General features: G+C 41.8%; 1 long non-coding RNA gene across 5 annotated transcripts in view; it reads right to left on the bottom strand.

Moving 5' to 3' along the window:
- Positions 1–14,255, bottom strand: part of LOC125879995 (uncharacterized) — a 248,571-nt gene that overhangs the window by 37,861 nt on the left and 196,455 nt on the right. For all 5 annotated transcript variants that reach the window (XR_007448001.1, XR_007448005.1, XR_007448003.1 and 2 more), the window contains exon 5: positions 6,717–6,767. This is a non-coding gene — a long non-coding RNA (uncharacterized LOC125879995). The remainder of the gene's footprint in view (positions 1–6,716; positions 6,768–14,255) is intronic.

Below are 14,255 nucleotides of genomic sequence, written 5' to 3'. Positions count from 1 at the left end.
TGTTTACTGTCATCTGACTCCACCAAAGTGCCCAGACTTATCTGATAAACCAGTCACGGTGTTCTACATCATCTAAAGTGGACTGCAATAGAGCCAAGCCCCCTTGACTGTGAGGCAATGAGTAAGCGCAAGGCATGTTACAGTCTATTGATCATATTGTTAAAATACATACTTTAGTAATTGGGGGCATTTTGAGTTGTGATGACAAATACAATACAATATATATATGTAACATGTTTTAAAGCATCACTTTATTCATTGATAGGAGTTAAAAAAATAAATAAACTTGTGTTTCTGGCTGAAAAAAAGGTCTATCAGGACCATTAACTGTCATTTTACTATAAGGTTGTTTCTTCATTAACATCCTCCATCCATTTGGACAGAAAAATAATACATAATTAATAAATAATTTGCGTTTTCTTATGATTTTGAGTGCATTTAGAGTAGAAATCCACCATTACAACATTATTTTTCTGTGTGTGTGTTTGGAACATAATTGGGTTCTGAAAGGGTTAACACACGACGTGTTACCAGCAGGTAATGCAGTTAGAGGTCGTAGTCGTTTCACAAATTTCTGTGAATTTCTGGGTACTTGGGTTAGGAACCAGAGGGTCGCCAGGTCCAAGTCCCTGTATAGACCAAGGCAAGGCACCAGTTCACCTCCTGGACACGGGGCACTCCCTCACTCTGACATCTCCTGATTTAAAGGGAAATTTCGGTTTATTTCAACCTGTCTCCTATCGTCCTAAATTTGTTTCAAGTGACTAGTGACATAGAAATAATAGTTAGCATGTTAGCCGTTAGCCTAGATACAGCCATAGTGTCAGACCTGTTAAAACGTAAGTGAACGGGCAACCTTCAAGTGCAAAGTTAGTCCACTAAACAAGCTTTTTTTCCACAAAGACCGCCTCATATTGTTAGGATAAATGTCAGAGAACATATAGAAAACGACATGTAAACGTGTTGTCTTACCTTACCGCTCCCATTCCTTGCAACAGAGGCATTCCTCTTCTGTGGGCACTGGGGCACAGCATTCACAGGTACACCACCAATCTCCAGAGCTACGCAGCCTTGCAGCAGCCATTCCTCCTCTCTCGTCCTCTACCTGTTGCACCTCTCTCTCTCTCTCTCCTCCTCCATTCTTCAATTTCAAAGCTCTTCGTCAGTGTATTCTGGCTCAAATAAATAAGGGTGGCCATCAAACTCTGCAAAATCAAATTCCTCCTCCACAAAGTCGAAGTCTGGCAAAAAGTCAGCCATTATTCTATAAATCTTTCATAAAATAAATGAATGAACTTTTCAGGCTACTGTCCAGTTCTGCATTCCAGCTGTTGCTGTTTGTTCTCGCAAGATTTCAGGCACGGTATGAGATCGCTGCTTGTTCTCGCGATACTTCGGCCGCACTTTGGAAAGCAGAGCTAGAGGGATAAACAAACATGGCAGCACACCGGTAAGGTAAGACAACACGTTTACATGTCGTTTTCTATATGTTCTCTGACATTTGTCAGAGAACATATAGAAATGTTTAGTGGACTAACTTTGCACTTGAAGGTTGCCCGTTCACTTACATTTTAACAGGTCTGATGCTACTATGCGCCCCGGCTGTATCTAGGCTAACGGCTAACATGCTAACTATTATTTTTATGTCACTAGTCACTTGAAACAAATTTAGGACGATAGGAGACAGGTTGAAATAAACCGAAATTTCCCTTTAATGCATGTGCAGGTCCTGTTTGTGCATGTGTGAGTACCTCAGGTCTGTGTGTATATGACAAGAGAAGGAAAAAAAATTCCCCTCGAGGATTAATATAGTATATCTTCTGGATTAAGGCAGACTGGTTTAAGAAAGAGCCACATGCATTTTTGTACAAGCTATCCCTCTGGTTTGTGGGGATGAGGAGAACAGGACACATGCTCTTATTATTGAAACAAAGCAGTAACCAACAGTTTCAAAAGCAAACTGGAATTCTAGACATCAATTAAGGAGTGTCCCTTTAATAATTAATAGAAAGAAAATCATGTTTGCTGACAAGAATGCTGCACAAAAGATTCTTAAGGAAAAACATGTGCTATGAGACAACAGAAGCGTTTGAGCGTGGCATCTTCTTTAGCCTGTCTCAACCTCAGGATGGGTAATTAATGGAAATACTAAAGCAACACTGTCACAATAGAGATGACTAAGACAGCCGGGCAGAGCAGAGGTCCAGTACAAAGGAGTGTAAGGCTGAGGAACATCTCTGTATTACACCTTTAATTATAGGAAGGAAAAGCTCAGTCTCTCACACATTATGTCTCATCTCCTACAAATGATTTAATTGTATAGAAAGTAAACTAATCACATCCTCCCCATCTCTGAGTGTTATGTGCGAAAAAACACTTCAATGTACACTATTAGAAATACACGCCTTACTCACCCCAAAGTGACATGCACAATCAGAACCCTGTCACACACAGATCGTGGCTGATATTTGCAGTTTTGCGATGTGATTCCAGATTGTTTGTAGCTTGCAAAACCACAAATGTGCCAAGGGACTGCAGAGAAGCTGCACTCGCTATCACAATGACTTCTTGTTGCTATTTCATTTGCAAATATATGCAAATCCTCTAGACACTTTATATTTGTGTAATTTCTGCTCAAAAGAAAATGTCCACTTTGTTGTATTTTGGATTGCATTGTTTGCCCTACTTTCCGCCACACCAACTTGGCATGCTGGAGCACTCAGCACTAGCCCACAGTGTCTGGCAGAGACGTGCGTCTAGTTCACGTTTCTGTGAGCCTCCCTGCCAGTTATGCTTTCTAGGGCCACAGTCAAACACAGAGGGACGGGGCCCTCGCTATCCAAGCTCACAGCAAGATCTGGAGTGTGATCTGCTCCCTGCCCGCATGTTTTTTAACTCCTGAATTAATGAGCATGCGGCAGGATTCATCATTAGGGCTTGTTTGTGTCAAGTGTTTTATAATAGCAGTGATCGCTTGAGACCAGCTGCTCCAGGAGCATGTCGACACACTCGGAAAGTAAATTTGTTTCGCATATTCATTCCTCACATACTAAGTCCATATTGCTATGCAACTTGGCAATTGGTCGTTTAATCATGAAACGCACAGGCTTGCATATTCTACAGCAGTCAGAGTGGGGATGAAATATAGATGACTGTCAGATCTGAGATTTCATTTCACCTTTCTGGTGAAAAGGGACGCTATGTAAAGCTTCCTGATAGGAAGCTTTACATAGCGACTTTGCTTTGACGTTAGCATTTTGAATTAACATCGCCTACTAGATATTAAACACTCCAGACATTACTATCATCCCAGCCTCTAGAAAACCAACAGGCACTTGTTAATTCAAACAGCAAGAGGTGTGCCGATGATTATCTAACTTCCCACAGAAGGTGAATAATAAAAAACTAATTCATGAGCTCACAAAACTCAAAGGTCCGCAGCCTCGCTGGAATAACACGAGAAGGGCTGAGCGCTACAAATGCCTGCAAAGCTGAGGTAATAATTTAGACGTGCCGCCAGAAGACAGATCTTACTGAGCTCTTAGGAAACCATGACGGCACCTCATCCGTCATCTGTCATCCTCCCTTCAGCCCATCTCCTGGGCCCGGCTGGAGAGCATCCTCCGTCTCTCCCTGCCCACATAGACAGACACATACAGCCTCAAATATGATGGATGAGGGGAGCGTGCACACAAGCCTTACTCTTTCAACAGAGCATGACTCCATTTACACCTACAACATTACCAGCGAGCACTGTGCGGCTGGTGGATCCCAGCATTGTCTTTATCCTGCCCAGCTTTATGAACAAACACAGACGGATGTAGGGCACACTTGGCTCCATTTTCACTCTGCGACTCTAGCCATAAAGCTGCTGTTAAAGTGGATGCAACTGTTTCAAAGAGCTGGTGCCATTAAGGAGGAAAAACATGTATTAGCATATTAAAATGTTCCTTCCGGCACGAGAATAAAAAAGTTAAAAATAGCGAGTCACAGGGAGCTCTGCATCACGCTTATTTGACTGTAATCTGTCATGAAATCATCTTTGGAAGTATATAGCCTGGGCTGAGTGTACTACTGTTTAATTCAGTTGAGTTTAGGCCAACGACTGTCAGAAATGTTTTGGATCTTTTTTTTTTTTCTTTAAATGAGAAAAGTCACAACAGCCTGTATTTTGGTACTCTAGTATTTAAAGCTACTTTACTTTAATGTCCTCAGCCCTGTCAAACTCAGAGAGACTTTTTTTTTTGTTTAGAAAATGTCGTGAATCATTCTCTACCTTTTAAATAACCATAATTATTTTTTTGCAGTTGACAGTTGTTTTGATGTCTCTCTCTTAAGAAGCTATGAGATGCACACTGTTTTCTTTCTTTCTTTCTTTCTTTCTTTCTTTCTTCTTTTTTTTTTTTTTTTACAGTAAAACTTTGTTCGGATTTGCTTTCAGGAAAATTACAAAGTTATTTTACAGTTTCTTAGATGGCACACCTGTCAAAGCCTGTTTCACATTTAATGTTTGCTTTAGTCCTTTTTCTGAAACTAGCAGATTTCACAGGTACTTCTTTATGTAAAGGATGACTGCAAGTGAATCTAGCAAAAGGCGTAGCGTGATGTTTAATTACTGTACTTGTACTGTGTGTACATATGGATGAGTCACTTAAACTTAACATGAACAAGATACAAAAAATTAACATAAAAATTGTCTCGAGCCAGTGTTTGGTTTGTCCATTCTGGGCATCTGTAAAACAACACGGTGGACTCATAGAAGAGGACCTGCTACAAATGTAGATAGAAATGGCTTATTTTAAGGTGACAATCATGGACATTATATTGCATTTCTGCCAGTGTTCCCTCCTAAATCCTACAAACTGGACCTTTAACCTTTTTTAATTAAAAAGCACCACAGCACTTTGAATGCGATGCTATGTAACTAAAATCCTGAGACTTTCACATGATGATGATTTCAATTTCATTTCGGGAGACTTTGGAAAGGCTAAAATTCTCCACTGTGTAGGCCTAAATGTATCATAGGAGAGCCGTAAGCCCCCTCACTGTGTGCGCATATTTAATTTAACTGATGCTTTGCATGGGAAACCATGGTGATGTGTTGCTTCAAGAACAAACTGTGCAACAGTCAAGGACAGCCTCTTTCTGTTTTCATATTTCCTCATACAGTTTTGGGGGAAAACAGCTGATGAGAAGGGTGAAACTATGTAAACACCAACTGTTCTTGAACAACTTCAACCGCTTCATGGCAATATAGACTAGGTTATATGTAAAAGTATTCTTTGTGACAAGGCAAATTTAATAGGTGAATTCTGAAAGGGTTTCTTCAGTAGCAAAGTTTTATTTTTCTTAAATGGCAGAGCAATCCTTTATGGAAACATGCAAATCATCACCACTGGAGGCGAAACAGCAGCTACATCTGTATTTTTAGTACATGTGGTTTGAGGGTTTAAACACCACAGCAAAGTAACACAGGGACTTAACACCAGGCTGGAAAGCAGCACTACACTATCCTCTTTGGTTGAAACATTCAAGTCTGTTTCACCTCTGTCCACGCCCAGCATCACCAATGGGTGTGCTCTGCGGTACAGCATCGATACCTGACCCGAGCCCCATGGGACCCATTGGAACCCAACAAGCCAGGCCAGGTTCGGACATCCATCCATCTCGGGGGCAGCAGGCCAAGCAAAGCTCCCCAGCAACACTTTCCAGCTCCTCCTCGGGGACCCCAAGGTGTTCCTAGGCCAGATGAGATATGTAATCCCTCCAGCGTGTTCTGGGTCTGCCCCGGGGCCTCCTACCAGTGATACATGCCTGGAACACCTTGAACAGGAGGCACCCAGAAGGCATCCTGATCAGATGCCCGAAGCACCTCAACTGACTTCTTTCGACCCCAAGGAGCAGCGGCTCTACTCCGAGCTCCATCCGGATGTCCGATCTCCTTACCCTATCTCTAAGGTTGAGCCCAGCCACCCCACGGAGGAAACTCATTTCAACCGCTTGTAGCTACGATCTCATTTTTCCAGTCACTACCCAGAGTTCATGACCATAGGTGAGGGTTTGATGTCCTGGTTCGGGCCAGGTTTGGCCTACTCAGCATGGTGCATCCAGTTCTTTTAGTTGAGAATATGGTGTAAAAATAAATAAAAAGGATGGTCCGACTGTCTGTGTTGGACTACTTCTTGTTTAGCACTGGGGTTTGTTCGTCACATGACAACATATGAATGCAACACACTGGGTAAATTTTCAAGTATAGCCTAGCTTACATTAACCTCACAGGTTTGGGTCAGGCTCGGTTACCCCTCTCTTGGACCCCAGTTCATACAGAAATAGCCTATGCAGCCTGAGAACTTAAATCATTTTCAGAGGTTGTGTGTATGTACTCTATTACTCCTAACACATGCCAGGAATCCATTATTATAATCAGTTGAATAATTTTGACATTTCACACTAACCTCTCTAAAATACATGAGGCAGATATTACAAATTCAAATATCCAACATTTCCTCATACCAAATTTTAAAAAAGGTCACTGGACAGTGCCTTCCAAAAACTGGTTAAAGTTAAGTTTAGCCAACAAAAAGGAAAGCTGGGGAAACATCATGTTCATGGAACACTGGTGTTGTCGTTTAAAGGTATACTTCACCCACAAAATGATCAATTGTACATCAGCTACTAAGCCTGTGTTACGTAGAATTCGTGAAGAAAACATTTACCTTGCATGCCTCCATGGTGAAGAAATCCAATAAGGCGAAATTCTAAAGAAACTGGAGAAAAAGGGGGTGAGGTTAGCAACAGCAAAACTATGTCAAATATCCACTTAAAAACTCTCACACAACTCATGCAGTATAATATAGGCCTCATTTATCCAGTCCATCAGTCAGTACTTCCTAAACACATACATTTTCACTAAAACATTACTATTTAAAACTTTTTTGCAAAAACAGTGCAGCTGCTCCCTGAGATAAATTGAGTTCAACTTTGGAACACATCAGTGTGCACTGCATGTCATGTCACCAACCAATCACAGCCCTTCCTCTGTAAATATCAGTCTGTGATAAATATGGAGAAGAAGTTGGTCATTTAGTGCAGGGCTGCCAGAGCTTTACATCTGTTCCACGGACAACAGGCCTACACACAAACAGCACCTGGAAGAAGATCAGCTCTGCACTCAGGGTTTCAGGTAAATAGGCTATGATATGGTGCTTTATAAGGTTGCTTAGCAACCTCAGACACAACCTGCCGCAGCGCTCTTGAGAGCTGGCACAAAAGCAGCACAAGACTAGCACCCAGTGCCTAACCTCACGTTTTCCAGCTGATAAAAGACGTGGCATGTGTGCGGCCCCTATGTGGTTAAGTCACATTATAGCGACAATGCAGTTTTGATGTTGTTAAACAGGCCCCCCTTTTACTCCAATTCATCAAGGTTGGTTTTAGACTCTGTTCCCGGGTAGGCATGCGAAAAAAAGTTTGATTTACAAATTCAGCGTACCATTGGGTGAGTTATTGATAAACAAATTATCATTTTGTGGTGAAATATTCCTTTAAAGATACCAGTACTGACTGCTGGTATTGAGTAGCCTGGTTCCACACCATAGACCCCGTCCACTCAACTAAGTAGGCTTGCATCTCTGGTCTCGCATACTGCAATGAATTTGCAATTTATCTCGTCCAAACGATGGACGGACCAATGAACGCCGGGGGTGGGGGCGGGTCTAGCGATTAGCCAATCAGCGCCACGCTGATGTCAAGCTGTGCGCCGGTGGGTAACTGGTGAGGATAGCAACAATGGCGACCGCTACAGATCCTACAGACCACATTAACGATGCTATCGAGGTATTTCGCCACTACTCGCATTAATGGAGGACCAAATTAAGAAAGCTGCTAAACTGGATTTAACGGCGATGCAGCTGGGCGTGCACAACGACGGAGACATTTTAAACGGGCAATGCTTGCTTGTTTTCGGCACCCCCGAGGCATGGATACTAATGACGTCAGATTCTGGGTGAGTCGTTGATCTCTACTGATTGGTTAGAGAAAAATCAAATTCCCTCCCCCTTGTAAATCGCCTTCAATGGAGGCAATGTCAGACTGAAGGTTCTGGAAGCTTCAGTCTGACACTCAGGCTAGGTACTGAGTCAAATTCAGCCTCCTCCTAAAGACACCTTGTGATAATTCATACGATCCCCAGCTTCTAAGGTGAGTGTAAAAGTAGTTGTTTTAAGGGTGGCAACAAACAGCCAGTGCTGTCAGTTTCTTGGTGAAGACTGTCTTCAAATAACAGCATCTGCTGACCCCAGGCTCAAGTGTATGGTTGGAATAAGCACTTGATATTTATAAGGGAAACAAAATGGCAGCAATCCACATTTTACATTATAGGCATCACCACGTCCGGAGATGATGAAAACGCTGTCAAATCCGTGGGTTTGTTCATCCGCAAGCAAATAAAACACTGTTGCACTGAGACTGTATGTCATCACCAGCACCCACTACTAAGGACACAGAGCGTGCAGATAAGAAAACACACAAACCTCTTCAAAGCTTCACACATACCACATTAATCTGTGTCCAAGTCAAAAGCACTGTAAGTCAATTCTTTTTCATCACAGCAGGTTTTAACTGGTAGAATTTAGCCTTTTATATTTTAATTGATTTTATTGCTAACCCAATGAAGTGTTTCTTTTTGCTGTGAAACACCGAACAGGGCGCTACGGGGAAAAAAATAGTTTTTCTTTGGTAAAAATGTTCACCAATTAGCCTTTGCGGGCTGTTACATGATTGTGAATCAGTATCACTTCATTTTTGAAGGAGATCAGAAAGGGTCAGAACCACTGGCTTGATGTAATACATACGAATGTGCAACATGTAGTTAATACTTTCCTCATTTTTAATCAGCTTTGTATCATAAAAATGTGGGTAGTATGTGTAAATTAAACACAGTAAACTTCCTTCCATCTTACCAGCACCCAGATCTCCCTGCTCATCTCTCAGATCAAATCCACTGGGTGACGCAAAACGTGATTTTCACTGGCTCTAGGGCTGTCACTTTGCATTTTTGTATGCCTGCCACCATCATGGATGTATAAAGAGAACTAGATATAGTGTTGGCAAGGGGCCCTCCAACGCTGTATCCTAGTGGGGCATTGTGGGGCCCACAGAGCCAGCGCACTGGAGTCTTACAGCAGCTGAGCGCTCCCGAGGAGCTAACTTTCGATGGCCAAGCAGCTCACTGATGATTTAATTGTTCATCTCTTTTAGACTTTTTTTTTTTTTTTTTAGACAAGTCATTTTGCAGGGATTGTGATGCTCACGCTCACAATGTAGGTCTTTGGGAAAACTACTTTCTGGGCCCCACAGCATCATGTGACGCACCCAACGTTAGGGCTGCTCGATTAATCGATTTTTAATCTAGATTACGATTTGGGCTTTCAATGATTATGAAAACAAAATAATCGACATAAAATGATGATGCGCTTTTTCTCAGTTTACTCTCGTTGTCTTGTGTTGCAAATCAAACGCACCCGGAAGCCGCGCATGCGCAATACCTCCCCCTCCCCTCCTCTCCTCTTTTCACTCCACGAGCCAGTCAAGTAGGTGAACTACGAGTAATGCGAGGGGCAGGTGATCGCTGAAGATTTTAGAAACAGCATGCGGAAAATGGCAGAGGGAGAGCGAGAGAGGTTGGTCTGTGTGTATGTGCGTGTGTGCACACGTGTGTGTGTATGTGTGTGTGCATCGGGGCCGAACTCCGCCGTGCACGATACAGAGAGCAGAGGAGAATTTTAAACGCGCATGTAGAGACAGAAACGATATGCCATCGTGTAAACAATATAAGTCATCACGTGCGCCGCAAAATCGTTTGCATAATCGAGATTTCAATTTTGACCAAAATAATAGTGATTATCATTTTTTCCATAATCAAGCAGCCCGACCCAACGTTGTAATTCCGCATTTGGCCTCTATGTAAAATTGTCTTCATGCATTTCAGCATTTGCCATACTGTTTTGTTGGAGTCAGAAGTGACCATATTTGGGCGAGAAGCTGGCGCTGTGGAGGAGCAAAGGGTGGATCTGACTGAAAACCCAAGGACACTTTCGGCAGACAGCCTGTCACTCAAAGTGGCCCCGCTGTTGATTATGTATAACTTTAAGCCTTAATAAAATGTAAACAGGTGAGTTATATAAAAAAATCATCCCGTGCTGTTGTCATGAAGGACGAAATTATCTACGAGCCCAAAAACATTTTTGTACCAGGCTGTAAACATGTTCATTTCTGCTGTAAAGTTGGGAACTGTAACATGGGTGTTTATTAGGATTGTCTCACTTCTGGAGCCAGCCTCAAGTGGCCGTTCAAAGAACTGCAGTTTTTGGCGCTTCCTTGTTGCCTTAATTTTTCAACTCTGGAGGTTTACGTTGGTCAAAACGGCCAAGCCTGCATTATGTTGACCACCAGTGGGAGCTTGTATCGGTGTGGTGCAGCGCAGTGCATTCTGGTAGCTGCAGGTTTTCTAACTCTTGAGCAGAATCAAATGTAACAGGCCTTTTCCTCTGTGTACTCTGGTCATGTTGCACCACTTTCAAAAGTGTCTGCATCTTTCTCCAAGCAGTTTTATGACAAGACCATCTCTCTAGCAGTGAAATACTTCTTTAAGGCTTTGCCACTGCTTAATAAATATATATCAGTGTTGTGGAAATAAAATCTGTATGTAAATAAATTACTGATGCGCAGCCAAGACCGAGTCAAAACCCAGCTGGCTCCATTCCAAGACAACATTTAAATATTGGATTGAGATTGTGACTGAGAGAAGAACTCTACAGCCCTGAAGTATCTCTACAGATGTGTTTACTGGAGATGCGAACGGCGAGTGTAATGTGCTGTGACATGAATGAGGAATGTCAGGTGGTGCAGTTATGTAATGTTGATTCTTCAGGTATTTTAGCAAAGTGAGCTGACTAAACAAAAGGTATTTACCTGTGTGAATAATTTCAGCCACATGATGAGAAATGAGGCATGAAAGTGTGCTGTAAATGAAATTAAAAACTTGAGGTGTTTGAGTTGTGAATGTGCACATTTACATTAGTTTTATATAAACAGATACATCAGTAGATAATAACCTAACTGCTTATCTGATTTAATGTGTGTACTAAACCGCCTTCCTCCTCACATTATGATATCATAATCCATCCCATGCTTTAGTAATAATCCATTGTGCATATTTTTGTTATCTCCTGAGTGAGTTGTGCTAATACTCCCACTTTGCTTTCATTAATTTGGAGCTATGAGGGTCAGTGTTATTTAATTTGAAGACCTGCCATTTTCTCTGTTCATGTCAGGAAAACACACAGGTTAACTCTAAAGAGATTCAACCTGTTTGTCTTGCACAGCACAGACTCCACCGATTACATAAACTAATAATAAAAAAAAGCCAAATCCATCTTACAGGGACCGGCTGGAATTAACATAACTGCATTTAAATCAAGTTTTTCTGCTTACAGCGATCCTGAGAAATGGTATTTCCTCATTCTCTTGCCACAGATGTGATCAATTTCTTGTGCAACATCCTGTCTGTTTTTTACTATTGCTTCCCTGTTTATTTAGATATTTATTTCTTTACCGTTTTCTATTTATTTATTTTTTTGCTGATCCTGCTCCTATCGATTGGCTGCACTCTGTTGCAGCTGAGAGGGATGGGTAGGTGGTGCGTGGGCGTTTTATGATCCGTCCTCATCCTCTTTCCATCCTGTAAAGTGCTTAACGACAATCAATCTTAACTCCCCTCCTTAGGAGATAACGTCGACCATGAGGTTGGTATTGATTTGTGAAGAGGCCTCCAGGTGGTCTTTAGTCATTTCACAAACCTCACCTACCTGCCGACACAGAAAAATACTGATTTAGAAGGAATCGAGTAACCCAGGACATATAACCTCTATTAATTAAATTAGTTGGCTGGTGAATGGAGCAGTTAGATTAGTTGGTTACATAATGAATTGTGCTGCCTGTCTGATTGTCACATAGATTTATGCCCCAGTCACCATTTGGAGGTGAGCATATCCTTCTCCTCACATTTGAATTGTGCTCCTGTATGGCTGCACGGCTCGGATTATGGCACAAAAGACTGTAACATCAGATTCTGTGTATTGATTAATACAACTACCTGATCATATCTGTCACCCATCAGCCACTTCATGGGATTTCAGAGGAGAGAAAATGGTCTTGTTAGGGAGAAAATTTTATCGTCAAGACAACTGAGGACGGCACACCAGTCCCAGATCTTTTTTTTTCTTTCTTCTTTTTTTTTAAAACATTGATTTTTTTAACACAAATTTGTCTGGCATCCAGAACAATTTCTACTGAAAGATAAGATGCACAGTTCAGTACGCGGCTACTGAGAGATCAATGTTGCAGAAGACCAGTGCGGGTTGGAAGAGGCAATTCTACAAATGGAAGGTCACTGCTTCGGTCCTTTATGACACCCACTGTCCATTCTGATTAAGGGAGACATTGAACTGCCACTGCGAGAGCACTGCCAGTATCTTAACCTGCAGTTCAATCTTTACTGTGACAAATACACGTTCGTCTGCCTCTGCTGAATGTGGAACGATTTTCTCCATACACTAAATTGATTATGTGGGATACTGTGGGGGTTATGGGATATTAAACTTTTCTAAACCCTCCAAACTAAAATATTATATCTTCTATATGAAGGGTGTTAAATCATTTAAAGGTGCAGTGTGTAGGATTTAGGGAGATATATTGGCAGAAATGCACTATATTATTCATAACTATGTCTTTTCTGGTGTGTAACCACCTGATAGTATGAATCATGGTGTTTTTGTTATCTTAGAATGAGCTGTTTATATCTACATAGGGAGAGGGTCCTTGTCATGTTGCACCGCCATGTTTGGACAGTAGCCCAGAACAGACAAACAAGACGCTGGCTCTAGACAGGGCCATTTGTGTATTCACATTTACCACAAGAGTGTCAGAAAAACACTTATTTTTAACATGAAGCTGCTTTATTCAGTTTTTAAATCACTGGGTCCATTTGCTTTAGAAAGGAAGAGACTTCTGCAGATGATTCAGCTCCTGGTCAAAACCTTCTGATCTGGATATTGAGTTGTCAGAGAAGAAAGGTGAGCAGCTGATGTCCATACAGTGCAGGAGAAACACTGATTTGTAACATGAAACTACCTCACCAGAGGCCTGTACTATGAGGCAGGATTTGGAGTTAGCGAGGTAACTTCAGGGTTAACTCTGGGTGCCCAGTACTACAAAGCTGGTTCTCTTTTTACCGGGATAAATCACCGTGGCAACTGATGACGAAAAGCTAACCTTCAGGGTATCGGATCACAGCCTGCCAACAGCCGACCCCTGACCAGCAGATCGCTGAAGAAAAAAGCATCCATGGATGGAAATCTGGAGTCTGAGTTAAAAAAGAGTACCCTATATGTTGTTATAGGTCAGTAGAATCATTTCATTGTTACAGAGCTCTGTTTCCTCTAGTTTTAAAACAGAGCTTCCAACGGAGAGATCGTTTACACACTAAACACAAGATTTTAGCAGGATTTGAACTTGTGCAAGGTTTATTTTAGCCCACAGTCATCGCTAAAAGCGTTTCACACTGCAGCTCAAAATAATGAGACACCGGTGTGATGAGAACTAAAAAAAAATAGAAAAATAATCCTCACACTGTTAATTGGCTCCCGTTATTATAAAAGCAACATTTTGGTCGTACAAACCTCATCAGTCATTAACTGGGCTACTTTTCCAGCCTTTACTTCAGTAGCAAAAACAGCCTGGCATCACTTTAAAGTCTTTATGTGACAGATTCAGGGTAGTTTCATCATCTTCCAACTAAATAGCAAAAAATACTCTATACTAATGTCACATATAGCCTAGTGATACCTGCACGTAATTTAAGTCTCGGCCAACAGTGAATTTTTGGATGGTATTTTCAATGTTTCTACATTCTCTGTTTATATTCTCTTTCACATGAACGCGCTTGTGGCTGGATAGGAAAACCCAGAGTTGGCTGAACTAGTTGATAACCAGCTTTGAAGTACTGGTTAACCAGACGGCCAATGTGACGGGTTAGCCAAGCCAGAAAATAAAAAAGATATCCTGGATAAGTCAAACTGGCTTCTTAGTACAGGCCTCTGGTCAACATCCATAACTCCCGCCTCCCTCCAAAGTCCCATCCCCCTCCTCCTCCAACTCCACCTCTCTCCAAAGGCCTACTCCCCCCTCCTCCATTA

The sequence above is a fragment of the Epinephelus fuscoguttatus genome, linkage group LG2, assembly GCF_011397635.1.
Source record: "Epinephelus fuscoguttatus linkage group LG2, E.fuscoguttatus.final_Chr_v1".
In the NCBI taxonomy this organism is placed as follows: domain Eukaryota; kingdom Metazoa; phylum Chordata; class Actinopteri; order Perciformes; family Serranidae; genus Epinephelus; species Epinephelus fuscoguttatus.
Note: the sequence above shows the minus strand (reverse complement) of the source record. Positions and strands in the feature narration are given on the sequence as shown.